Genomic DNA, 26,690 nt, shown 5'->3' with positions numbered 1-26,690 from the left:
TTGCAGAGTAGCCATGGAGATCTGTCTCTCTAATGGGGTAGAAAGGAGGCATAGAGGATTTTAATGCAGAACTCTTCACTGGAGCATGCTCATCTTTTTGCTTCACAAACACTTTCTAACAAGGCACTGAAAAAGCCTGAGCGAACTGTAGTTAATACGTGAGTTAATACAGAAGAAAAACTTCTGCAAACTTAAATGGCAGCAAAGTGAGACCAAAGTCCTTTAGATTCTATGTAATGGTTTGCTCTTTACTTTATCCTGCTAGCAGCAGAATTACATTTAGGTCCCACACTATATGAGGGACTGAATCTACGCACAGTAAAAAATAGTCCTCTGGCTTGGAGAGGCCCGTGTGAAAGATAGGAATTGCCCTATTTTACAACTGAAACCCATGGCACAGACAGATCAAATGAGTTGCCCAGGGTCACGTGTACTCTGTGGTATAGCCAGAAATTAAATCCCAGTCTCCTCGGTTTCATGCCAGTGCTTTAGCCTTAGACTATCATTTCACTGTTAGAAATTACAAAAGAATCAAGCCCTGCCATATCCCAGCAGTGAGCTAAAGCATCCCATTCATGTGACAGACAGGCAAACTGAGGGAAAGGAGAATTAAAAGTATGAAATCTGTCAGAGGGTCATTTGTTTTGAAAGGCAGGTCACTGATTTAGGTGCTTAACTCAGGAACCCACTCAAAAACTCTCAACCCCAGAACTCACTCTCAGTGCACTCTTATTACTGCAGTGTTTTGCACTGCTGCTGTACAACCCCACTGTATTTTTTTTCTAATTACACCATGTCTCTCTGCAGACATTCCCTTGGTTCCTAGGGTGGAATTACTCAAAACTTATTTAGTAAATACCCAATGCCAAGGAGTAACCTATTCCATTTGAGCTAGAAGCGGAATAGCCAAATAAGAACATGACTCAAGGCTTCTCTGACTAAAGAGAAAGGGAACAAGGAGATGGAGAAAACCTCAAAGGGAAACTTTCTGGTTCAACTGTACCAAACACAAACTTTTTTATGAAACAGGTTGTTTGTAAAGATTTCATGCCAAGTGCTAGCAGGCAGCTGCCTTGTATTAGGGTCAGGCTGCAAATGCAGTTATAATGAAGGTGAGGAATGGTCCAAACAAGTATTTAGATAGCTGGGAAGTTACTGCTTTCCCTTCTGTCTGGAACACAGATATAATTGTCCTGAAATGCACATGTGTGGAGGCACAGGTCCAAACTCGTGTTCTTCCTCCCTGAGGTCATAGCCACGCCAGATGCCACATCCCTTGAACTACTACATTTATCAAAAACATTCCTCCATAACAAAAATTGTTGGTTAAGGTTTTGGGCTTGGGTTGTTTTTTTTAAGCACCACAGAGTAAACGATGAGAATAACAAGAACTGAACACAGTATAAACATTGAGGTGGATAGACCATTGTCAGGCAGTAATCACAGTATGAGAGAAGCCTCCCTGGCTCTCTGGGAACCACCCTGAGGTTTGTTTGCATCAGCCTTGCAATTTTGTACACATGCCCCAAGCCCTGCAGAAAGGAAGAAATTGCCTCTGATAATTGCTGATTTATGATCATAGCCTTTGATGAACAGGTTCACTAGGCAAAGATTTACTGTATGTTTCCTGCTTAGGGTATTTTTATTTTTAAGAAATCAAAGTAAAAGGAGGATATTGTTGGAGTACAATCAGCCACCATACAGAACAAAACCATTCTCTACCTGTCTTGCCTTATGCTGTTATCCAGTGGACTTCATAGCATATTGAACACTGCCTTAATGCCTTTAAGGTAAGTTGGGAAAGTTGGGTAAGTTGGTAAGTTGGGTAAGTTGGCCTTTAAGGAAATTGGGTACGAAAACTGTTACCCTTCAACTTGAGTTGCAGTTTGGCAGGTGAAATATTGAGATTCCTAAAGAAAACAATGCAAGAGAACTGGGGCACTAAATACCAACTGCCATATGAGGTAAAGATGATGTAAAGTCTGCCAGTTACAGCTGAGACTTAAGTTCCTTTATGGAAAGCCTGAATTCGTGCTGGTTTGTCTTAGGATGATGATGTGGAGTTGGTTTTTTTTTCGGTGATGCCATTAAATACAATCCCAAAGCAACACACCAGAATACAGCAAGCAATCAGTTCACAGGTACCAGGTCTGGCTCTCTGTGTCCTAAAATGTCAGGAATCAAAAAAGGATATTAACTTTGGTTTAATTGGCATCCTAGACATGACACAATAAAGCTTGCACTTGCAGATATGTTTTCTGAAGAGAAACAACGGGAAAGCTTTATATATAATGACCCCATTCACTATTAATCCTCTTGCATTTACAAAATGAGGCTGAGTCTGCCAAAAACTGGAAGATGCCCCATTTAGCCTAAATTTGAACCTGAAGCAAGCAGGATGTTCCTACTCAATACAGCCACCACCCCTGAAAACTTTCCAACTCACTGATTACATCTGTACTCTGGGAACAACAAAGGGACAAACAACAATAGGCAGCTAGGCTAGAGAAAAATTACCAGTGATAAAATACGACAGGTGATCATTCTAATGGTCCAAGCTGTCTTGGCTACCACTTCTCTCCCATTGTTCAAAACCAGAGGAAGATTTATTAAGGAGGAAAGGAAGTTGTAACACCAAGTCCTGTAGAGGCCAAGATGAGCCAATGGAAGAGATGTGGTGAAATAACCAGAAAGAAAGGGAAATAAAAATATCTAGGTGGGGAAAAGAGAGAGCAGTTTTCATTTGAGTATCAACTTTTCTATTTAACACCACTAGAATTTAGAAATGTAAAAATCACTGATTTCTTAAAAATTGTCCACAGTTTGAATGTCCCATGTCAAATATATAACAGTTGTTTCCTGCACAGAGAGTCAGTGATGGTGATATCGCTCCATAGTTACTCAGAGCCAAGGTGTCCGAGACTGCTGCTTTGCTACATGTGCACGCATTGTGCACTGTACAAACTGGATCCAAATGGTTCAGGGCTGAGTTAGGTAAGAGACATTTCCCAAAAGTGGAAAAGAAAGAACCACTTCTATACACTTGACACCTAAATAACCTCAGGGTCAAGCAAACCATCTCATCTGGATTCAATGACACTGGTTTAGAATAAAGCTTTCTACAGTCCTCATATTCTATTTATAAAGAAGGAAGCTTGTGAATTTAGCTTTCTCTAAGATACAGGTTAAGATTTGAATATAGATTCAAAACTACTCATTTTTTTACTTGCCTTTTGTGGTGCAAGGCTATCAGAGCATCTACACTTCAGTGTGGAAAATCTGTTTCATTTTGATATATTTCAGTATAGATTCAGAAATTAATCTTTAAGCATAAAGTTAAACAACACAACCAAAATCACAAATTCAAAATAAGTTAAAATCAGTATTTCACTTAAAGCTATTTTATTTGAATAACTATTCCAGTATTGTCATAATAAGAAGTGGAAGAACTGATCGGACACTTATTTTTTTCATTTCCAAACTGCAGGAAATCTTGATATTTCAGCTTTTAATTTCAGATTGGAATTTTGTTCTGAAATAACAGAAGTTCCAATAAAAGAGAAGCTCTTATTCCTGAATAGACTACATTAACTTTTTCTTGGATAAGCAACATGTGCATGATTATTATGTTGTTCTGCTTTTCCAAAGACCATTTCTGACATCAGGTGCACGTTATTATACAGCCACCCTCAGGACTTCGTCCTGACACAGAGAGAACCCCGTGCAAACTCCATTAGCACAACCTTGTGAAAAAGTACTCATTAAATATCGCAAGACAAATATGGGCAGCAGAACTTTGCAAACAGTGCTTACCCATCCTCAGACATGGAACAGACTAGAAATATCCATAATGAAAGAGAAGACACTGAGAATAAGGTTGGACTTGTATATACATGTGCCTTTCTTGCATTTAAGAGCTCCACTGTAAATGCAGAACTCAAAGCTATGTAAGTGGTTTGTGTTTTTCTGGTTAGTTCACTCACTATTGTGTCAACATTTCCAGAAAAGATGTCAACTCTAGCTCAATAAACTGCCACTCTGTATGAAGACATATATTGCATCAATTTCACAAAAAGGTAATTTCATTAAAGAACACACTGAAAGATAAATCTAAATGATCAAGCGTTTTCTATTAGTTATAACCCACTGAAAACATGTTATCAGGTCTTGCTTTCTGGAGATTATTTATTTGATTTAGTCATCTGATGGCTGGATTTTCACCACCATCCATTATGTAGTATATTCCTTTGTGATAAGCTTGTAATAGGTTATTTACAGTCAGAAAAGAGCTCTCAGCCTTAGAATTTCAGAAAGCTTTCCTGATCCTTTAATCCAGCTGACTTCTCCCTATTGTAAAGTTCTCTTTACCACAGGGACTCTGACAACAGTCCCTATGGATTTTATTTATTCCTTTCTGCTGGGGAAAGTGTCACACAAGCAAGGCCCTCCACTTACTCCTCACTACATACAGGGAAGAAGAGGAGGTTCTGTGATACCAGGGAATGCAACGGCGAAATCCCAGAGTAGGAGATTTCCACAAAGCCTTAGGAAAACACATGACCGATGACTATTCTTACCCTGCCACTCTCACACACAACAAATGATACCTTATTTGTTGATTAGTGCTATCCATTTCATGGTTCCACAAGTAAAATAAAGCACCATGCAGGCAGGTAGTGGCTCTTCAGCATAGAGCAACCTGCCATTTTAGGAGCAGATTTCTAGAGAGAAGCAGGAAAATCAACCTCCAGAAGGCAACCTGTCTTTATGGTTAAAAACAAACCTTGGTTAGTATTTGTGTCTATACTACATCAACTATAAGAACTGTGTCTGTGTAGAGAACTGATGTACAAGTGCTGCAGTTTAACCATCTCAAAAAAAACACAGGACAAAACACGCCTGGTTAAGTAGAGTGGGGCAAAACATCAAATATCCTTCACTCATTTCTTTTGGTCAGTCCCGGAAACAAACCAGCAGCAAGAACTATAACATCCACACGCCACTTCCTCTCTCCCAAGTTTCACTGTCAGCTCCCCTGACCACACAAAGAGCCACCACATCATGTACATACATCTATTTGAGTCTATCTTTGGAAATAATAAACTAGAACTCCGTTGATTAGTTTGCTCCTCACAAACACCATAATTAGGCTGAGACATATTTCCTGGCTTTGACAGATGAAGTACATGGCATGTCTGAAAGCAATAGCTACAAAACAATCATGGTCACAGTTTACAAAAAGTACCTCAGAGGAAAATGACATTGACGGCTACCAAATGAAAATGATACAGGCCTGATTTGTGTCTCAGCTGGAAACATTTAACAGGAGAAGTGAGTGGATTTTTAACTACAGTCTCCATTTGTGGCAAACAGGAGGGAGAAGTGGGAATATAACACGAGTTCATGAAGACAACGTACCAAAAGCTACTGGTGCAAAGCAGTGATACAGTAACAAAAAAAAACAGAAGAGCATTATGCAACCCCTCGCCCCAGATGATATATTAATATGGTAAATTTGAAATTAAATTTCTTTACAGAATTTATAAAAATAAACCCTTTCAAGAAAACTTGCCCACTGCTTTCTGTATTTCCATAAGGGAATAGTCTCCTTGTGCATATGGGTTTGGAATGGAGACAGAATTTCTTAATTACTTTGAGGTTAAGAAAACAAAAGGGTCAATTTCTAAGTTTTGTGGAATAATTAATAGAAACTTGCTAAGTACATTTGTCATATTGGAAATACTACTATCCAGTAATTTTTTCCCCCTACTTTTGCCAAGACAGCACAAGAATATCTGGGAGTCCCATAATGAAGATTTCCACCAGAAGCCAGTGTGCCTTGGACCAGATACCTACATCAACCATATGGGCAGACCTTGGCCCCATGCTCATGGAGCAGAAGACAGCACTGCTCAGCTGTCCCCACCTGACAAGGTACATACACACGTCTCACTCAGGGCAAACGCCAATGATTCTACAGGGAAATGTACATACTAATGTGTGTTGAGACAAGAGCTTGAATGGATTATGGACTTCAGGACAACAGTCTCGTATTGACTTTTTTCTAACACAAAGTCCTTCTTGTCTGCCTGATAGATTTATCCTCTAGTGTTCACAGGATTGGTCCGTCTTTCTAGTGACTAGACAGTTAGTAAGTCAATAGGCTGATCTGTTTAAGGAAAATTAAGTAAAGTAGCGTAAGCAGGAACAATTTGGAAGGAAAAAATTCTCCATCTTCCAAAACAATGGCAGTCCTTCAGCTAACCATGCAAGATAGGAATGACAAAGGGTAAAACCATCCAAAGAAAAGTTGTGTATGCACAAGATGTTATTCTGCACAACACTCACTCCTCCTATTTATTTAAGAACCTCAAAGAAGCTATTGGTTATCAATGTATCAAGAGCATTTTCATTACATTCAAAATTCAAATAAGATCAGGCCTAAAACATCAAGCCTTCCAGATTACAGGCTGCCATTCTCACCCTCTTGCTTCCAAAGGCATTTACTCTCAGCTAAATATTAAATTATTGGGATTTAAGTATAAAGCTAAGCCACAACATATAAGTGCTAAAAGCAGTGAGCTGAAAGCCTTTTCTCTGCTCCTGAAGGATTAGAAAAATGTTGTTTCATGCCATTTCAAGCCATTTCCCAGAAACCTGTTGTGAAGTTGTCCACCAGATCCATTCTCTTCCCCAACATTTTTCCTTTCATACAACTGCTAAGCTTCCTAGTGGGATTTTTGACAGTACTTTTTTTGTTGTTTTTAAACACACATTTCATTTATCATCTTTAGTGTTATACCCTGCTTAGGTGGGTAGACTTGCAAAATTTTCATAGGCATTAGAGCATGTGGCCCTAGCTCCCTTGGAAGCTTAGCTAAATTGAGCTAAGCCCCGGGGACTTTCAAGGAGTTCAAGGAAACGTGGCTCTTACGTAATCAAAATCTAGATACACAAAGGTATTTAAGTGTGTGCTAGAATTATTAAAAGCACCTTGTCTCCTATTTAAAGTTCAGTGACTGGTTGGACTCTTTTCATTAATCATACAGTGTACCTCAGTGAGGCAATCTCCTCCCTACAGGTCCAGAAGCAGAAAGCACCCTGGTGCCAAGCACAGCTATGCTAGAGGGAGGTTCAATGTCCAGCCAGACACATCTGTGAAAGATGCCCTTACTCACCTTGAGGAGCAATTACTTATGGATACAGGCCCAGTCCAGGTACGTGAGCAAGGTGCTCACCAGTGTAAAGCACTCACAGCCTCGTGCCTGGCTCTGGCTGCAGAGCCCTGGGGGACTGGCTGAGGCCACCAGCACGTACAGAGTGTCAGACCGAGGTTGGCATTGCGGGATACTTGACTCAGCCTTTGGTGAAAGACCAGCCTGTTAATTCGTGTTGAAGGCTGCTAAAGGTCACCGACACAAGACTTCTGCTTTAAACCTCTCACAGAGCAAAGGGTATCTTGTTCCCTTGCTCAGTGCCCACAAGGCCCAGGGATCAGAGCAAGCAAAGCCGACATGCAAACAAGCAGGCAGCTGGTTTCAACTTTACGCTAACTGAGGGGACCATCACTAGCAATTAAATGGCATAGCTTCATTTCTAAGGATGACTAAAGGCTGGACAACAAACTTTGAGTTGGGGAACAGTTGGCCAGTACTAAAGAAGTCTGAAAAAGAAGCATTTGCAATAAAAATGAGACAAAGACACAAGCAGTCTCAGCCTCCGAAGATCGAGAGTTTAGCAATCTGACGGAAAGATGCAGACATTTATAATATTCTTCTTAAAAATACCCCAGAATTGCTGCTTTAAAATGCTCGAATAGCCATAGTTAAAATGTTCCTCTGCAAAGATCTGACATTAAGCAAGGCAAAATTGTTCTTGCACAGGTTAGGAGTAAAAAAAAAAAAAGAAAGAAAAAAAAAAAAAAAGAAATTACCAAAAGCAGCAGTTAGCTTCTCAGATTACATACAAATCTATCCAAAAACATTTATACCAGAGAATAGATGTGTAGAGGGGAAAGGTAAGCATGGAGTGAAACAGCCCCACAGGAAAATTCTTCCTCACCTTGCAACCAGCACATAGTACAGATAGAAATACAACCCTGGAAACATTGAGATATTTGTTTTTGCCATTAAGAAAATCTGACTGACTCTTTTTTTAGTCAGTCTACAGATATAAGGAGAGCTCATAATACTGGTTATCTTCATATTACAGATAAACTTTATTGTACATAAACATGTGATCAAAATCAGGAAGAAAAACAAACAGCAGAGCCAGGCAGTAACTCACAGGAAAGACAGACAGTAATAGTATGTCAGCACTGGCGGAGTCCCAAGCCTAGCCCACCTGACTCGCATCTAAGCAATGCACCTGGACAGTGCTGAACAGACCTGGGATTTAGGATTTATGCAGGTCTAGAAGGAAGGTGAGGAAAAAGGAAAGCGTAAGGAACTCTCTCAAACCACTCATATCCTGCATGAGACTTAACAGCAAACTGTAAGCCTTCAGCTCAAGGGAAAAGCAACCACACTTATGCTACTTTCTTCTTTCATACGTTCACGTCACACAGACACATTTGTGAAACTGAGTCTGTAAATTACACAGTAGCCAGGAGCATCCTTCCTTATCCTCTTAAGGCTCTACCACAGAAGAAAAGTGGCCTCAGAGCACCACAAGTGATTCCAGTGCTTTGAACAGAGGCCAGTCTGACCAGGTGATCCAGTCAAGGGACCGACAACTCTGCTATGACCATGTCGTGGTTTAACTCCAGCCAGCAACTAAGTACCACGCAGCCGCTCACTCACTTCCCCCATCCAGTGGGATGGGGGAGGAAATCGGGAAAAAAGGTAAAACTTCTGGATTGAGATAAGAACGGTTTAATAGAGCAGAAAAGAAGAAACTATAATGAAAATGATAACACTAATAAAATGACAACAGTAGTAATAAAAGGATTGGAATGTACAAATGATGCACAGGGCAATAGCTCACCACCCGCCGACCGACACCCCGCCAGTCCCCGAGCGGCGATTCCCTGCCCCCCCCCCCACTTCCCAGTTCCTAAACTAGATGGGACGTCCCATGGTATGGAATACACCGTTGGCCAGTTTGGGTCAGTGGCCCTGGTTGTGTCCTGTGCCAACTTCTTGTGCCCTGGCTGGCCATGAGAAGCTGAAAAATCCTTGACTATAGTCTAAACAATGCTGAGCAACAACTGAAAACATCAGTGGTATCAACATTCTTCGCATGCTGAACTCAAAACATAGCACTGTACCAGCTACTAGGAAGACAGTTAGCTCTATCCCAGCTGAAACCAGGACAACCCCCCAAATCACATTCAGTCGACTTCAGGTGCAATGGTTTGCACCTTCAGAGACTGGAAAAACCATACATGCATTCTGAACTCTTAGAAATTCAGACTATCACCCTTGCAATCTGAAGGCACAACCCACCATGCATATTCACATAAGCAAACCCTTACTTCCACAGCTTGCCCCAAAGGAGTAAAGGGAGCTGTATGACAGAAGAAGACAGGCCCTAGTCTTACATCATGCGCAGCCCCAGCTGAGACAGCTTTTAATTTCTCAAGTGTCACAAGGGTGAAAAGAAACATCCCTTTCATACAGACAAGAAGCAGAAGGTTATAAACTGTTCTGTTATACAACTACAATCAACACGCATCAGATGTGTGGAGTGGCACTTCTCATAACAATTAGCCCAATGGTGATTGCAAATATTGCGATTGCCAGAAACAGGAACAATAGTGAGTCAGAGCTTCTGCTGCTGTGTATTGGCAGCTGGTACTCCCAGTGCAAACCGACAGACGTAATGATATGCTCTCAAACTTCTAGCTGTGTGTGGCAGTCACTCTTACTTCCTTTAGAGCTTTCACCTACTCAGGGCCATGGAGTTGCTGGCTTGTCAGATACACATACCACCAAGCCCTGCTGACAGACAGGAAGGATATCCAGGTACATGATGCTACCTGGATCTCCCACAGTGCAAGCGAGAATCCCACCAGAGTGAATGTAAGGGTATAAGGACTGTCCATAAGTGGGATGTGACTGCCAAAGGGCAGATGAGAGAAACACACTATTGATTAAATCCTACTACTAAATCCTAGTGCCAGCACTAAATACATGCTCCACTGGGGATAAGGCCTTTTTTAATCTCTCTCCCAGGTCTCTGCCTGCTAAAGAGGAAAATTCTATCCTGCTAGGACATTATATTAAAGAAAATATCCCCTCTACTATCTTCCTTTGCCCCCTGAATACCAGTGGGACAGAGAAGGCAGCTGAGGCACAGATCAGGAAACGTTTGGTCTGTTATTCCATCCTATTTTCTAAGTTCCTCTTGTTGCAGAGTTAATTTTCAGTTCTCTAAACTGATGAATAGCCTCATACTAAGGCCTGGATTTGCAGAAGCACTGAGCATCCACAACTTGGGTCAGATATTTGAAAACAATAGTTTTGATAGCCTTGTCAAAATGTTGCAGCACATTACCAAATTTCACAAATGAGCTAGGTCTGTAGGGTCTTGTGTCTTGCATTTTGCTTCAGCTGAACCCATGATTTTGCCTCCCAAACAAAATTCCTCTTCCTCCTCCTACCCTTTCCACATGGAAGGTTCCTTACTGAAAGGAGCTTTGACTATATAGACCTCACTCTAAGTCCTGAACCTGAATCTGCAGGTGAACCTGGAAATATTTGGACCCTGAGACTTTGCAGAATGCTATGAAAGTGGTCACCCAGAAACAGGTGGTGTTACCAAGAGAGTGCTGGCCCATTTGCTACTTTTCATTCTTTTTATCCTTCAGCCTCAACATGAAATTTTTCATTTCTTTCGTCTCCTTCCACTTTCCTGTGTTAGCAGAAAACTACACATTTCAAGACCAGATGGGCATTTAGTGCAAGCACTGATTTCAAAGAAGCTAGTGTGACTTGGTAGCTGGTACAACATGTTTTACACCCTCTTTTTAAGGATCTGGCACACCAGGGAGCGCTCATTGCTGGGAATCTGATTCACTAAGACACTGCTTCTGATTTGAGAGAAAGGAACAATGACAACCTTGTGAGAAGATTCTGTTTCTTTGTCTTCTGTTTATGTGCTTTCCACAAAGGGAAGAGCCTTGCATTCTCAGACAGTACAAGGCTAATGACTTCTACTGCCTTGCATTATTCAACAGGAAGTACACAATTAGATTCTTCTGTTCAATTTGGTGTTCACATTAGCATCAGGTTATCACAAAATATAATTATGTGAAGTTGTAAATATGTGCTCATCTTTTCTTTGCTGAAAACCGAGGGCAACGCTAGCATTTCAGAAGGGTCACAGCTCTAACAAAGCACCACAAAACTTCTGTTTAAGCAAGTTCCCGGGGCATGGTCCCATGTGGGGGGAGCAGCAAAAATATCTGTAACACCTGATACAAAAGGACTGCAAAATGCTACCTTTGAGCATTGAGGAACAGCACAGTAGCACACAATATGACAAACGTTGCAACAGTACAGGTATTTCCTAGCAAGTGAGTGTGCAGACAAGACGAGGAAGGAGCCTTTGCCCTTTACAGACAGCCCTGGGCCAGAGACAGGCATCCAGCGCCTTGTCACCCAGTTTCTCTGAGCAACCATTGTCAGCTCACATCATAGTCTTGTAACTCAGGCTGTCCACCTGTGAAATGGGTGACACAGTGACACTGCTCCTGTTTGAAAACACTGTGAGACTCACTACTGAAAGACGAAGATGAGAGCAAGGCCTTAGGAGCTCATCAGAGGTCTGAGTTTTATGGTTCCAGCCAGACAGCTTCCCTGCCCTCATGTATCACTCAGATTGCATCTCCTTGCTGTACGTTATCCTCCGTGATAATAAAGCAGCATCTATCTCCCCCTTGTGGTCCACTGCAAAGAGCATCCCAGCAACGCAGGTTACTAGGACCATCTAGTCCTCTTGAGTCTCATTCCCTATCAAAGGCCACTGTCCTGGTTTCAGCTGGGATAGAGTTGATTGTCTTCCTAGTAGCTGGTACAGTGCTATGTTTTTGAGTTTGGTATGAGAAGAATGTTGGTAACACACTGATGTCTTCAGTTGTTGCTAAGTAGCGTTTAGTCTAGAGTCAAGGATTTTTCAGCTTCTCATGACCAGCCAGCAAGAAAGCTGGAGGGGCACAAGAAGTTGGGAGGGGGGACAGCCAGGGCAGCTGACCCAAAGTGGCCAACAGGGTATTCCATACTGTGTGACGGGGAGTGGGGGGAGTGGGGGTGGGGAGATCGCCGCTTGGGGACTAACAGGGGTGTTGGTTGGCAGGTGGTAAGCAATTGCATTATGCATCACTCGCATATTCCAATCCTTTTATTGTTACTATTGTCATTTTATTAGTGTTATCATTATTAGGTTCTTCTTTTCTGTTCTATTAAACCGTTCTTATCTCAACCCACAAGTTTTACTTCTCTTCCTGATTTTCTCCCCCATCCCACTGGGTGGGGGGGGAGTGAGTGAGTGGTGGCGTGGTGTTTAGTCGCTGGCTGGGGTTAAACCACGACAGCCACCTAATGATATCAGCATTGCCAAAAACTGGTTAGCCTCCAAAGAACTGTGCTTGCAAGAGTACGTTTCCTTTTGGCTTACCGCCTCCTTGTCATGTGTTGCCCTGCTGAAGTGCTGTGAAGGGACAGATAAATCTGCGCCATGTAATGCTGATGGCTTTACACAACACAGCCCTATGTTAATGGCTTCCTATAGGCCTAATTGATTAAATTGGCACATGGGGTCTTTATTATAAGGCTCCTATTCCAGAATTAATAAAGAGAACTTCAGACTAAAAGAGTGGAGCTTCAGGGAGCAAGCTTCTCCACAGGGAAATCACACCCGAGGTCCAACAAGAGACCCTACTGATTTTCTTAGTGCACTCAGGCAGTGACCGCAGACCCAGCCATTGGCGCAGACTGAATTGCTCATCGTTCCAGTCTTCACATCAGGACACCCTGCAAAGCCTGCAGGAAGCTGTTGATTGCTATGAAACCATTGGGACCTTTGTCAATTTGCAGCAAAGCTTTCTGCTTATTGAGTGCAGAAACAAGACAGGGACGAGAAGGGAAAGGGGAGAAGACTGGAGATGTGTAATGTCCTTCAACTCCATTGCTAGGAAATAGCCCTATTCAGGAATTATTAGAGGGACTATTACAGGACTGAGATGGCTCATTAATCAAAGATGCATGGGTCTGAGTCTCCCTTCTCCTCAGATCTCCTTTCCAAGTTACTCTATTTGTCCACTTGTTGAAAAACAACACAGCGCTCTCTTCATCCCCTGCTAATGGTGGTGTCCATGTTCCCCTTAGAGACTGCAGTCACTCAAAAAGAAAAGGAACAGGAAAAAGCTTCAGGAATGCTCCTGTCTGTATTCTAGTGCTGGCCTTATTAAATTAAAAATGAAGAGTTTCCCCCCACCACCATCCCAAATAGCCTTTTAAAGGTAGCGAGATGTGGAAGTATATTTTCCTTTCTATGCTGTCTGGAGCATTATGTTTCATAAAATAGTAGATATAGGGTCTTTTTTTGAAGGATTGTAAGGAATTCTGTTTCTACTTTTTCAGATGGCTTTTTAGTCTATAACTACCCCTGTACTTTTGGCACTATACTTCTCCAGATAAGTAAACTAGTTTAAAGGCAGCTTAGACAACACCTGCACGACTGTAGCGCTCTTATTGTAAGACACAGAAGACACTTTTAAAGACCTCCATGCTTTCCTATACCAGGGCAGCTATTTATAAAGAGGTCCTGAAATTAAATCAGTCTAAGGATCTCCCAAATTAAAAGCTTCAGAAAAGAAAGTAGCAGTAAATATATTTTCTCTTTTCAGTGCAAATGACTGCTGTAGTGGATAAAGCATCATCCCAGACCCAGGAGGAACCACACTACACCTGTCCCTGCTTTCTTTCATTCACAGACACAGATATTCTTGTAATGTGAAGGCACAGATGTTCCTAGAAGTATGTGATTTTCATGCAGATGATGTCCCTCAAAAAACCAAAGAAGTCTTCTCCAAAAGACACGCAAAATAAAATCCGAGAGGAACGTATGTTACATTATAAATACATTTTCTTCTAGGTACACCACGGCTAAAGGCCTCCCAGAAGAGGTCTGCATTTCATCTGGTCTGTCAGCCAACTTTTTACATGCAAGAACATGACTCCATATCTGGGACCAAGCCATTTCCATTTTTGCTTTAATAAATTCCTTCTGCCTTTAACCAGGATGAAAATTAAGCATAGGAGTAATTACAGATTACACATGATTGTTCTTGTAATTACTAACATGTAGACAGAGGAACCAACCCATGGTTTATGAAAAACAAAGCAAAAAGTCTGTGTTCATTTCAGTGGAATCAGAACTAGCTCGGGTGTCATATTTGGACAGCAAGTCTCAAAATTACAAGACAAAAACCTGCTACTTATTTTCTGTCAGTTCCCAAATCATCTCCAACATTAGTCTATGGACAGCAAATCAAAACGGATACTATGCAGTTTCCATTTTAAGTGCTTTTACAGAAGAGGCTGGAATCTTCCCCCTAATACATTCACCACAGACAGAACAGTCACTGGTGTTCAGGGGTGCATGGAAACACATCAGCTGCTCTGAGATCTAGAAAGGCTTAACTCAGGGATCCGAAAAATCCTAGGGAGGGTCTTGAGGTTTATAAGCAACTTGTCCAACTTGCTATCACATGCCAAGAATAGAAAGGAACAAAATATGAAATGGAAACACTGCCTTTTGGGATTCAGAACACATGTACACACCTCCATGATTTTAAGATGTAGGTGAATGAGCACAGCTAATACGAGGATATAAGCCAGGAAGCTTCCTCTCCATATACATCATGGACACAGCATGTTCTCACCAATGTGTTACTCTGCGGATTCTATACAGTCAGAGTGTGTAAGCACCTCCTCATGAAAGACTCCATCTCCCAAAAATGACTAATAAAGCTCCTGAAAGCCATCTCCCATCACCAACCAGGCTGCTAAATCCAGACCTGACTATAGCACTTAATTGCTTTCCACCTAAATAGCAAAAGCAGAGACCCAATGAGATGCATCTCCTGCTTCTCTTTCTTTTAAGGATAAAAACTTTGTAGGAATGAAGTCTTAGCAAAACCTAGTATAAAATCCTGCCCCTAATGAGGCAATGGGATTTTTGCCATCAGCTTGCACTGGAGAACTGCCAGGATCTTGTTTCCACTGTCTGACTCCAGGCACACTGAAACTAGTGGGAGCCCTCCTGCTTATTCCAGTGTGTACAGCCTGAAGTCCCTAACAAATTGCTTTGTATTAATTGCCTGGTAGAGGCATGTTTGAGTTCACCTCTGAACAGCACGCAATAAATTGCAGAAGTCCTATTCTTCTAGAAAATTTCTTCAAGGCTGTTTAAAGAATGTTCTCTGATTTTTCTTTGTTGTTGCAAATTCCAGAAAAGAAGAGAGCCTAATAAATAAAATACTTAAAAAATCCATATTTGCTCTTCACTATAAGAAACACTGAAACCAATAAGAGTTCTTCAACATCTTTGGTTAAGAAAAATTAGACCAATTTTTTTTTTCTTTTCTTCTCATCCAGGTCACTAAAGTATATTAAACCAACTTTATTTGTTGGGCCAAATTCTAGAAAGGACTTATTATTTAGATTTTTTTAAAATTTTCTCAGGATTTAAATATTTAATATAGTAGAAAATATTCTTTTTTGTGACCTACACTACTCTCTTGCTGCCTTCAGTGTAAATTTACTAATCATTTTATATATAACTAAGACATTGAGCATTTGTAGATTCTGCAAGCTTAATGCACCGAAGTCTTCATTTGGAAAATCTTTAAGTAAACAACTTCAAGCAAACCCTTATGTTAAAGTGTACACTTAAAGAGTTCTCATAGATAAGAAAATTATTTTCTTTCTTAGCTCTTTATGAAGTCTTTCTGTAAATATCAATAGATGTTTTGAGAAAACTGCAGTAAGCATCCTTTCTTCACTCACAGTGTTGGTTTCTGAGTGAAAATTGAAAAAAGTTGAGGTAATAGTTAGGCAAAAGCCTATTGACCACCTATAACATCGCCTATAGACCTACTAATTGGAAGAAACCCCAGTAGTATTTTAATCAGTTATACGATTAAATATGCAAAGCAGACATTCTCATCAATTCAGTAATGAATGGCAAAATGCATGATAAGAGAGCACAGACACCAACCTATTTTTCTATTACTCCAGCTTTTCTTTTTAAAACAGATAGGACAGACCAACTGATTAAAATCCCTTTAATTTCCTCTTCTTTTAATGTCAATTAAACTTCTCTAACATGAAGGGAACATAGGGAAAGGCACAAAGCAACAATGCAATACTAATTACCTAGCAAGGGAACAAGATGATAATGATTAACCATGAAATTTTTTATCTAGAATAAAAGGATTTTGAATGAAGGAGTATTTTGATTGGCCTCTGTGTGTGTGGCTTATTGATACAGACTGAAGGAGTCCTGCCCCAGACACCCTGGGTGCAGAGATGCTGTTGTGGTACTGCTGCACAATTCTAGCTTTTCACAAAACAGAATTCCTATTTTCTGGTTGGTTGTGCATTTGATCTGCATAATCGCCCCACAGCTATGCAAAGCTCCATGCTCTGAGCAGCTGACAGCAGCATTTAATCCAAGGTCACTGATTTCCTTTAATTATTGTAATTATTTCTTTTTTTCAATCAGCCATACACTCTGCATGGTTCTCTGCTCTCACTGCTGGAACAGATATGTTTCCCCAACTTACATAAAACAAAATCTAAAAAACCTACGACAACCCTGGGCAAATACTCTTCAGTAAATGACCCTAACTGTCCAAAAGGTACACAGGACAAATAAATGCGCATAGAAAGGAGGAAGACTTTAGATGAACAGTTTTCACATGGTTATCCTTCCTGCCTTGTCTACCAGCATTCCCCATTTACAGGCCTTATGCCGTTGACTTGGAGAACGGAGGGCCAGACTGCTTGCTGCTGCAGAAGTTACTAAAACAAAGAGGAACCCTCTAAAAGGTTTCCCTCTCATTCCTTCCTCTAAAACAGTCCTTAATAGAGAAAAGCACTTGAGTCATTGCTATTCTAGAAGCTCTGCTTCTCTTAAACTCACAGATTATAGAGTTCTCCCTTGAGAGCCATTCTCCTCCCATAGCAGCCAGGAGCCTTCCCACAGCAAATGGATAACATCTCATCATACCTTCCCCATTGCTGTGCTGTTGTACCCACTTTATCACTGGCAGGGTTCCCGCCTGAGAGGTGACAGCAGATGGGACCTAGAGGGAGGTAAATGCATTTCCCAGCTCTATTACCTCCCACATGGGTTCCCATTTGGAGACCCCAACACAGCCAGAGACGGGTGCTGTGAGAAGCAGCTTCTCCCTTGTGCTCTACATAGAACTCGTCAGGGCTCCTGCAGAGGGGCAGCATGCTGGGACAGGCAGAAGGAGAGAGTTTTCTCTCTTGGAGTTTATTCAACCCAGGATATACTTATTACTTCCTCAACAGGAAGCCCCTTCCAGTTATCATTATAATAATGCATGTCTCCATGGATACATAGCTTCCTTTATAATAATTCACCCATGAAAAGGCAAGAAAAACACACAGTAGAGAAAGCACTGAGCTCTTCTTTTATTTTTGTTTCAGTCTCAGTGAATAGAAATTCACTTCATGTTTTAGGAGTCATTAGGAGCCTAAAGACTGTAGCAGCTTTTAAAAAATTGGCCACTTAAATCTGAGTTGCAGTGACGTTACTGGTGAGACTGAATAAAGATGGCCCTGCATAAGAATTAGCAAGTCCCTTCACAGAGTTAACCAAGCAGCAAGCACAACGAGACAAACCAAAAAGGCCCACCTTGCGATCATAGTTCCTGGGGCAATGCACTCAGTCTGTCCAAGTACCCCCATGTTTCTCCAGCTGGCAGGGATCCCAGTGCTGGAAGCAGATGGTGTTTCAGTACTCCACAGGGCAACAAATGGATGTTCAGCTAAGACAGGTAGCTGAGGTGGCCTGATGCCATCTTCCTTCTTTCTCCCAAGTCCAAAGCCAGAGAAGAAACAGCCATGTATAACATAAAACAACTCAAAATCTACGTAAATTTGCACTGGCTGCTACAAAGTCAGAGGGTTGACCAGCCAATAAACCTGCAAGGGAAAGAAAGCCAATAACCTGGGAGAATCCATGCCTCCAGACGACAGATTTTTAAAATGTCTCCAGAACCATTCCCCCACTCTCTGTCCCTGCAATAAACTCTAGATTTCTTGACTTGAGAGAGGAAATCCAATCCTTTTTCAAACTCTAATTAACTGAGCCCATCTTCTAATACATAACAAATATTCTCTCACTGCAGCTCTTCTAATCAGATATTACAGCACAGGCACTTTAAAGTGGGAACCCTGTGAAGAATTAAAGGAGAAGGATGTAAAATAACGTTATTTTATGGGAGGCAGTAGTTTCACATACACTTTATGTTGGCTTAAACTAGGACAGGCACCAGAAGCAGCAGTCCTGCCCTACCCCCAGGTTCCAGCTGTTTGTTCCCAGCTCCACTCCTTCATCCATGCTGACAAGTATCTGTGTGGCCATGTGGGGAAGTGTATCAGGGAACTTATCTGAATGAAAACAATGCAGTTCACCAAAGAGGGAGACTCTGGAATGGGAAAAACTAGCCAGGGGCATAGGGAGGGTTGAACTGCTGCTCTTGGCAGTAATGTCTGCTTATGCTGGCTCAAAGTGCATGTGAAACTATACTTACTATCATTTAGACAATTAATGGCATTGTTACAGAAATGCTAGCTCTTAGGCAAAACCCCTCTGTCCTGACCGTTTCCCCCATTGAATTAGTGCAACACAGTTATTCACTGAAAGCTATTCTGAAATGTGCAGGTTCTTGAATGCTGCAAACCCTATGGTAAATTCAGGACCAGAAAGCAATGACAAGAAAGAAGGCACTATATCATAAGGATAACTTGTTAATTAGGGTCAATAAAAAAAACTTTTAGCTGAAGGAGACAGATGAGCTTTGTCTCTACATGTGTATGTGTGGCTGGGTGCAATACATGCAGCTGGGTGGGCTGCAAAGTTCCTACTGCGTCACAAGAGCAGGAATCAATGTGGGGGTTACAGCCTCTCTGCTCAGCCTGTTTGCAAATTCATATGATCTAGCTACACGCTTCCACAGCGGTAAAGCAGAGATATGTGCAAATGAAAGATCAGCTTCCAACAAAAGCCTGAGCAAAGCTAATGAGAGCTTTGATCCTACAATTGGACCCATGCAGACATGCTCCATCCATGCCCAGAGGTCTGTTATGCACAAAAGCAGTTGGACTTTCACCACAGGCAACCACTACAAGAGCTTGGGCTTCATCCAAATGGCCATCAGGAATCTCCTTGGGTGTATGCTAGGGAAAGAGTGTTTCTCATCTTAATTGATATATTAAGGTTAGTTTCTCAAACTGGGCAGACCAGGCAGGAATCAAAATACCAAGTTTTCCAATCCCAGTAAAGAAAGGAATGTGCACTACTGAAAATAACCTGCACAGAACTGGCCCAAGGAGACAGGGCAAGGAGGGAGACTTGGCTTTTGTTGATTTCTCATCATTTCCTCTTATTTAGCTAAACCAATATTAAGTGTTTTACAGTTATTATCCATTCCCTTCAAATTTCAAATTCAAATATTTCCAGAAGTCAGGGTTTAATAGATTTCAGAGGATCCTACTTGGACATGGATGTGTTAAATTGAAACAATTTAGAAAATAACTTTATCTGAACCCATGCACCTTTGAATGTGAAGACTAACTTTCAAAAAAAAAATGAAATCACAGGACAGAGCTTTCTGAGGCTAGATGCAACCCAGTCAAACACAAGGCAGCAGTAGAAATGGATGGAAAAAATATTGATGGGGCAAGGAAAATTACTTAAGCACCATGTTTAAATTTCAGGAGCATCAATGGTATGATGCCTATGAATAACATAACTGGGTTTCTTTAATGCTACTTTAGAACTGTCTACAGTGTCTCTGGAATTTGAATAACATGATATAATCAAAGTGAAACTACTCCAATTTGTTCCGCAGTTAGTTGCTTTAGAAAACTCAGAACATAATACATTTACCAGCAAAATGGCCAGAGCAAACACCTTAGTTGACTGAGCCTCATTTATCTTCTAATTCCTTGTAAGGAAAAAGTAATTGTTTGCTGTTTTTCATTTCAGTTAAGATTTTTACTGCCAAAAAGTTCTTTTATAAATATAAAAATATACCTGGACATTTTATCTACTATATTGTTACAATATTCAAATTAATAATAAACATAATAAAAGCAAGATAACTTAGTGCCTGGAAAACCTTATGCTTTGTTTTTGACAGAGTTAAACCAGTGATGACAATTCATATTGTTTCTAATTTGCCTGACAATATTTTGTATATTGTCAAATACCTAAAATAAGCCTAAGGAAAGGGAAGGAAAAATATGACCTGAATACACCCTACATTTAAGAATGCAGATAAACAACTGGAAACTTAAAGATATTCTTCTGAAGTAACAGACAAAATAACACCCAGTTGTGCAAAGCACAACATTGTTTATATTTAAACAAAAAAAAGCAACAAAAAACCTCCAACCAAACCCCAAAACCAGAAAAATCAGCCCTGTTTCAAGGAGACCAGCTACAGCTTACAGTTTGATGCCCAACATTTTATTTTGCCATTATTTCTTAGATTTAGATATTAAAATACCTATTTTGATGACCAAGTCCGTTAGACTAGCAAAAAGACATGGAGATTTTCTCTGACCCAAATCCCAGACAGTAACAATGACAAATGGACACTTTTGAATATCTGTATAGAAACAGCTATAAAATGAGCTAGCAGTTTTATTCCTGTTCCTCATTTAGAAGTCTCCACATCATCAAAGCCATCCACTGTTACTGGGATTAATCGGCACCTGTCTCAACAGAGATGATGAGGATTGAAGAGGTCCAAGACTGAACAGTCTTCACTGTCATTTTGAGTTGATTTTGTTTCAGAGCCAAGGCACGTTGACAGCATCACCAGCACCATTACCTGCTGTACCACATTCTATGGTTAAATGGAAGAGAATATAATTTTTCAGCTTGGCCCTCTTCATAACTCCTAGCTAGAGAAGAAAAATGAAATGCAAGAGAGAAAGAGCTTTTTCAAATCATGTTTCTCCTGAAATCTTGGTAGAAGGCTTGCTAACAACCAGCGTTTCTGTGTTCAGTATCTCAACACCGTATGCTTTTTTGCCCCTCTGATGGTCCTGCAGCAGCAATTAGCTATCAAGCATTTCTGAGCTGTACCAGCATCACTGCTAAAAAATGTAAAACCAAAAGACTGGACAGAAAAAGCTATGTACATTTTAAGTTCAGTTAGATATGCGAAGAAGGTGCTTACTAAGTAACAAAAATGTACTAGGAGAAACATTTAATTTTAGGTGTATCAAAAGCATTTTCTTGAGAAAGGGGAAGTTGGAAGTATATTCTAGTAATATGGTACAGACTGTATTCTACAGAGCGCTGTTTACCAGACAACACTCTCTTATATAAGAGGCTGATACAGTCTGAGACTGCTACATAATAACGTCTCTTATAGAAGATGCTGATGGTCTAAATAAATTATCCAGGTGTATTGGGTTTGTGTGGCAAGGTTTTGGTATGGGGGGCTACAGGGGTGGCTTCTGTAAGAATCTCCTAGAAGCCTTCCCCATGTCCAACAGAGCCAATGCCAGCTGGCTCCAAGACAGACCTGACGCTGGCCAAGACCAAGCCCATCAGCGATGGTGGTAGTGCCTCTGGGATAACAGGTTTAAGAAGGGGAAAAAGTTGCTGCGCAACAAGAAAACTGCAGCTGGAAAGAGGAGTGAAGAATATGCGAGAGAAACAGCCCTGCAGACCCCCAGGTCAGGGCAGAAGGAGGGCAGGAGGTGCTCCAGGTGCCGGAGCAGAGATTCCCCTGCAGCCCACGGGGAAGACCGTGGTGAGGCAGGCTGTCCCCCTGCAGCCCACAGAGGTCCACAGTGGAGCAGATCTCCACCTGCAGCCCGTGGAGGACCCACACTGGAGCAGGGGGATGCCCGAAGGAGGCTGTGACCCTGTAGGAAAGCCGCGCTGGAGCAGGCTCCTGGCAGGACCTGGGGACCCCTGGAGAGAGGAGCCCACGCTGGAGCAGGTTTTCTGGCAGGACTTGTGACCCCACAGGGGACCCACGCTGGAGCAGGCTGTGCCTGAGGGACTGCAGCCCGTGGGAAGGACCCATGGTGAGGCAGTTCATGAAGAACTGCAGCCCTTGGGAGAGACCCCACGCTGGAGCAGGGGAAGAGTGTGAGGAGTCCTGCCCCTGAGGAGGAAGGGGGGCAGAGACAACACGTGATGAACTGACCCCAACCCCCATTCCCCGACCCTCTGTGCCACTAGGAGGGGAGGAGGTACAGAAAATCTGGAGTAAAGTTAAGCCCAGGAAGAAGGGAAGGGTGGGGGGAAGGTGTTTTAAGATTGCGTTTTTATTTCTCGTATCCTACTCTGATTTGATGCGTAATAAATGAAACTAATTTCCCCAAGTTGAGTCTGTTTTGCGCATGGCAGTAATTGGTGAGTGATCTCTCCCTGTCCTTACCTCAACCCATGAGCCTTTCATTATATTTTCTTTCCCTTGTCCAGCTGAGGAGGGGGAGTGATAGAGCGGCTTTGGTAGGCACCTGGCATCCAGCCAGGGTCAACGCACCACGCAGGTTAGAAGCTAAACTTTAGAATTAGGTATCTAATGAGCTACTGGCTCCCTGGGTGACTGGAACACCAGTGGGGAAAAAAGAACAAAAAGTCAGGAACCTAAGAGAAACCAGTACAAACCAGGAGTAAAAAGCCAAAAAAAATTCTTATGGAACTCTGAAACCATCTCTCCCTCACAAAAAGAACCACTTCCCACAGATACCTTGTAACAGCCCTAATACAGTTGGAGATTATTGGCACCACAGTAATAACTACAGCTGCTATCCTTCATTCCCAATGACCTAAAGCAGCTTCATTTATTACAGAATTTTCACAGAAATAAGAATAGATCCAAGCCTGCTGCAATCAATGGAGATACTTCCAAGAGCTCAAGAGGGCTTTGAATGAGGCTCATATTTCACAGCAAGTACAGGCCTTTGCTTTATCAGATTCACAAATACAGTTTCTGACTGACTTACAAAACATTCTTCTATAGCAAACCGAAACTCACCTAAATTAAAAGACAATGAAAACTCAGCAAATAAAAAGAACCTGTTCTGTTAGAGTGTGCCATCTACCAAGGGAAATCATCACCACAGGATATATCTCTGGCTCTATACCTATACCCCCAAGGAAAGACTGTGCACTCACACCCTGGCTGCTGCCCACAGGCTGGCTGGTAGCAGCATGGAGACTGGGAGAGGTGGAACACTACCACAAGGTACCTCCCAGCCTCAGCCCATCACGCGCTCCAGAAGATGAGCATTGCCAGACTGACAGCTGCTCTTGCAGTCTCATGATCTGGAGTGTAAAGGCCTGGTGTCAGGCCTTCTCTTGGCTGGGCAGACACAGCCACTGAGCTAAGAATTTATATTAAAGAGTTAAACTGTGTATAATGCTACTTAGAAAACCTCTTATGGTTTTAGATAGGAGAAAAAAATTGGTCTTGTTTACTGGAAAAAAAATCACTTACCAAACTCTGGAATACAGATTGAACGCTTACAGATGTAAAAGAATTTCCCCCAGAATTTATTCTTACAGGACAACCACAAATTGGTTTCTTCCATACCCTGCTTTGCTTACAGCTCGAGGGAAAAAAACCCCACCCAAAACCAACCAACACACACAAGCATCAGACTCCTTTTTGTACACTGCAAACACAAACCTGTGCTAGGGAAACAGCAATTCTCATCCTTCTAAGGTTTGCACAGCTACAGTTATTTTCACTGTTTTTCTCTATCATATAGATTATTTTTTTTCTTTTTACAACATTAAAACATACTAGTCTTCCAATACAAGAATGAACACAACTCTTGTTTCCAAAGACAGGAGGTTTCCAAAGTCAGCACTCTGGTTGTCATTCTGGGTGCTATCTTTTGCATTTCATAATTACACAGTAAACAAACTTCTGCTGAACTTAAACAACCTGTTTTCAACCACTCCTATATGTAGGACTAAAGAGCATAATCTCTTATTAGCATGCAGACATGTCCAATGCTTTTAAGAGAAAGATCCCTCTCATAAATTGAATTACAGCAAAATGTTTACCCAAAACAAACACATGGTATAGTTCAGTTATCAATATCTTTGTAGTTACTTAAGAAAAACAATCCTTTACAACATCAGTAATAAGTTCAATGCCTCACTGTGCAGTGACCTTATTTCTTTCTAGTCAATACAATCAACATAAAATTCTGTGTGCAAGAATAATGCAAGATGGGCAAGCATTTGAGTTCTGAAGTTGTATGTTGTGGCAGCAATCCTACAGTTTGTTGGAAAAAAAAATTGTACATAACTGTGTTTTCCTTCTCATTACACAAAAACTATTATGGCACTTTCCTGCACACTATCTATGCATGGATATAGAACATAGGTAGAACGATCGCCTTGGCCAAAGCACAGAAAAAGCTACAGGAAAGAAAAAGAAATGCTATGATCTGCAGAAAGTCTTTTCATAGCCCCAGTGCCAAACTTGGTTAGTAACTACTATCCACAGACTCTTCTGGAGGACTGTATTCTTCCCTTTCCCTCATAAGTTGCATTACAAAAGAAGTATTTCTTTGATGGTATCAGTGATAACAAAATGCCAGCCTGATGCTACGTACTGGGTGAGAAGAATAGGCCAGCTTTTGTGGGGGCTGACACAATATTGCTGAATGCTTTTAATGCTTTTGGGTCACTTCGAAGAGGTGCCAGGTGGGGCTAACTTAAAATGTATTCAGAAAACAAAACAAAACTTTATAATCAGTTTGTATCCTTTCCTCTCAAGTGTCTTCATTCACTGCTTGGCTTGGAACACCAGCAATGCAGGGCAGGACTGCATGAAGAAGGCATTTCTAAACCAAAACTTATTAGAAGTGATAACCAAGGCATACAATTTCACACTGCACAGGGCTGTGCAAACTGTATTATGAAGGACCCCTTTAAGAGGGAAGAGACAAGTCTTGGCTCTCCCTTTCATGCTTCCTGGGCTAATGGCATCTAGAGACCATCAAGGACTTTTAGATCTCTTTGGTTTATAGACACCACCATTTTTTTTAAATAATCTTCAATATTTCTGAGGGCAAATAAGCTTTTTGCCACAGCCTGAAATGCCTTGGTGCCTTCTAGAATCTGAAAGCACTGTGAAGAGCAAAGAGCTAGATGGAAACAGCAGGCAGATAGAGAAACTAAGGGATCTCACCCTTTGCCCTCTAGAAACAAGTTCTGTCATGCACAGCTCTTCCTAGTTCCCTGCTGCTCTGCATGTTGTCTTCCTCCAGGAATGAAAACCTTACAACACATGAGCAGCAGACAACCACACGAGCAGCACACAGATGGCTTGTCCAGATAGGTTCTCATCTCCACTCACAAGAATTCCCCCAACAGAGACTAAGGGTCATGTTCAACATTCATTCGCATCAGTGAAACTCCACTGATTTTGGGTGAGTGGAGAAATTTGTTCATACATCTTTACACCCAAGATCAAGGCAACTATAGACAGACTGCCTGGGTATCTGATTAATGGTAGGCACCATCTGATCTTAATTAAGAGTCAATCTGTTAATTCTATGTATTGAGAGGCTTACCTCCTTCCCTTGGTTTGACATATGCACCATATGGTTCATTTTCCAACTGGGAAACCCGCTCTATAAACCAATAGCAGTTCTCCCAGGTGAAATATTGTGTTTACAATTCTATGACATAACACAGCTAAATTACTTACATGATCAAACACTGAATATGGAAAAAGCTTTCCATCTATTTTCAGGTATGCACAGCCTATTTTATCAATTTTGCATTCTCTTTTTCAGCAGGCATTTGAATCTGTTAACCTGCTCACCAATGTTCATGAACTGAGACAGTATAAGAAGTTTCCCGATCCCCTTCCTTTCTAAATATTAAAACACAGGTAAACAAGCTCAGGATTGAATTAAGTCTTGAAATTCATTCTTTTGCAAAGTTCTCATTGCTGATTAGATGAAAACAGAAGGTTTGTGAAACATCCCCATAATTTTTCTTGCTGAATACAAAGCGCTGTCTCATTTTAGGCATCCATATTTAGTCTCTATCAGCACAGGAGACAGGCTGTTTCCTCTAAAGGACAGCCTGGAACTAATCTCTATCCATTGAGTTTACAGTACTGAAATTAAATGGCTATAGTTAGATTGCTACCTGAGTCAACTCCTTCCTTCACTTACCAAATAAATTACATCTGTGTGAATACTCTGTATGTTTCTTTAATAACTGAACTTATTTAAAAGAACAAATGATTTTCAAAGGGATCAAAATTGCTGAAGTACCTGTCCAGTGATTTAAAATGTCAGTGCCACCCCAAACATGAATCCAGCCTGGCTTTGTGGTCAGAGCTCCTCAGTGTTTGAAATTCAAAATGTTAACACAATTTCTGAACTTTAGAAAGTTTACAAAATGACAAAACTCTCTTACCA

The sequence above is a fragment of the Accipiter gentilis genome, chromosome 33, assembly GCF_929443795.1.
Source record: "Accipiter gentilis chromosome 33, bAccGen1.1, whole genome shotgun sequence".
Classification (NCBI taxonomy): Eukaryota; Metazoa; Chordata; class Aves; order Accipitriformes; family Accipitridae; genus Astur; species Astur gentilis.
Note: the sequence above shows the minus strand (reverse complement) of the source record.